We start from the raw sequence: 2330 nt of genomic DNA on the forward strand, positions 1-2330 counted from the left end.
GGGGGTAATTTGCAAAGTACCCCCAGAGAAGGTTGAGAAGGTAAAATAAACATAAAATTGTGATACTTTTCTCCACACCACAACAAAGGTGCTTGGATTTAAAAATTCAACTTGCAACTCTAGAAGAAAAAGAGAAGAAACAATTTACAACCCCAAAATATTTTCCAGAAAAATGACAAAACTGGTAACTACCTAGAAATGTTATTAGTGAATCAAAGTGCAGGTAATCACAGCATTAACATCAAATGTATTTGAAGACTCAAAGTTTTACATGTTGTCGATGACAAATAACTAGTTGATTTTTTAAGGTGGTAGGTGTGAAATAAAGATAATACAAATCTAATTTTTCCAGGAACTATAGCACTCCCCTGTCCCCATGAAATTAAATTATGATTTCACTGTTCAACATAATATAAAACTGTTTTGAGTAAGAGTGAAATAGAAGCATGAATTTAGATATGCACCAAACCCTATATGATGGACTAATTCACATGTAGTATTTTTTATAACAACCTAATTAGATATTGTCTTTCATTGCTTGCTATAATTCTGAGAAACTGCTTTTAACAACATACCTTTACGCTACCACTTAACTAAATGGGGACATATAAATACATAAATTTTTAAAGAAAAAAATTCAAATTATTTAGAGGAGAAATAAAACTTCAATTATTTCCTTTTTTTATTATTATACTTTACGTTCCAGGATACAAGTGCACAACATGCAGGTTTGTAACACATAGAAGCTGCATTTAGATAAAAAGGTATATGGCTTATGATACTTTCCACAATGTAATGAATTTATATTCCAATTTTCTCATAAATGAAAGATTGTAAAGCAAAATATTTTGTTCCTTGAAAATAGTCTCTCTTTTCTCCTAACCCTGGTAAGAACAATTAGTGAGCCCTTGATTTCAAGACTGTTGCTGTCATCCATGTCAATTGTCTTTTTCATGAAGTATAATATTTCGAGAGAAAGAGAGAGATGTAAAAATTAAAGAGAAAAACCTGCTTTTGGAATGCAACAATTCTAAATCATTTCACTAAGAAGCACCCTTTGATATGCTGGTCTGAACTTTTAATTTAGAATCTAAACAGTACTTATTTCGGAAGTAGAATTTTCTCCAGTTTTAATAACTTCATATATAGCAATACTAAGGACATTAACCCGTGCTTTTGAGATTTTGGTAGGTGTTCTAATAATGTAATATTTTAGATATGGCTCATTGTCAAGATTGGGTGGACAGAGATTTCATGAACTGGCTACAGAAAGCTAACTAAACTCTTAATGACTGAATAATGGTTTGCATTTTGCTTGAGCCAAAAAAGATGTTTAAGCCATATACTACCACATTCCCTCCTTAACATTCCTAAGTTTCTGAATTCTTCATAGTTTTCTAATGAACATATAGTTTTCCTGAGTAAGAGTATTAAAAAGTTAACCTTTCTTCCAAAAGTATAAAAATAAATAAAATACAATTTTTTTTACATAGCATTAAAGGCACAGAGATATTGACCCCTCCTCTTCATTATGATTGGCCCATCCCTTTAAAAAGACAGCAAGAGGCCGGGCGCGGTGGCTCACGCCTGTAACCCCAGCACTTTGGGAGGCCGAGGCGGGCGAATCACAAAGTCAGGAGATCCAGACCATCCTGGCTAACACGGTGAAACCCCATCTCCACTAAAAATACAAAAAATTAGCCGGGCGCGGTGGCGGGCGCCTGTAGTCCCAGCTACTCGGGAGGCTGAGGCCGGAGAATGGCGTGAACCCGGGAGGCGGAGCTTGCAGTGAGCTCAGATTATGCCACTGCACTCCAGCCTGGGTGACAGAGCATATCCCTCATCTACTGTGTTGCTAGGGAACATATGTGAGCAAAATCTATCATGCACACTTCAGCAATCTCTTGGCAACCAGTGGGAAGGTGGTAGAAAACGTTTTCCAATTAGAAAAGTACATTTCCATTTAAATGTTCTTGTGACTTGCTTTTCCACCCATTGTCTTGCTCCAGATTTTCAACTTTCAATAAAGTCTGACTGTGATGCTTTTTCGTATACATTTTCCTGCGACGAGCATACATCTCGAACAAGCTTTTGCCTACTGAAGCCTCTATTTTTCCATTCGCTGTGGAACTGAACACATGAAAGTTACTGTAGCACTCTAGTACTTCCGTGTCTGACAGTTTTCCTTGGACAAAAACTTTTCTGCCAAATTTCTGTCGTTCAGTTTTGTGGTGGTTGCCTGAGACGAACCTTCACAAACAAAGTAATGAACTTGTGTAAAAGTTAAGCTGCTTCTGGTTTTCAAACCACTGCGGAGTTTTCTCAATCTT

At 36.4% G+C, this 2330-nt stretch overlaps 1 protein-coding gene and 1 pseudogene across 2 annotated transcripts in view; both read right to left on the reverse strand.

Annotated features, from left to right (window-relative positions):
* Positions 1 to 2330, reverse strand: part of LOC105540101 (phylloquinone omega-hydroxylase CYP4F2) — a 36244-nt gene that overhangs the window by 26922 nt on the left and 6992 nt on the right. The gene's annotated exons all lie outside the window — the stretch shown is intronic.
* LOC105540130 overlaps positions 1 to 2330 on the reverse strand; it is a 15881-nt pseudogene that overhangs the window by 6262 nt on the left and 7289 nt on the right. The window contains exon 2 of the transcript XR_001006154.1: positions 1829 to 2271. The product of XR_001006154.1 is annotated as an inositol polyphosphate multikinase pseudogene (transcript). The remainder of the gene's footprint in view (positions 1 to 1828; positions 2272 to 2330) is intronic.

The sequence above is a fragment of the Mandrillus leucophaeus genome, unplaced genomic scaffold (assembly GCF_000951045.1).
Source record: "Mandrillus leucophaeus isolate KB7577 unplaced genomic scaffold, Mleu.le_1.0 Scaffold215, whole genome shotgun sequence".
NCBI lineage: Eukaryota > Metazoa > Chordata > Mammalia > Primates > Cercopithecidae > Mandrillus > Mandrillus leucophaeus.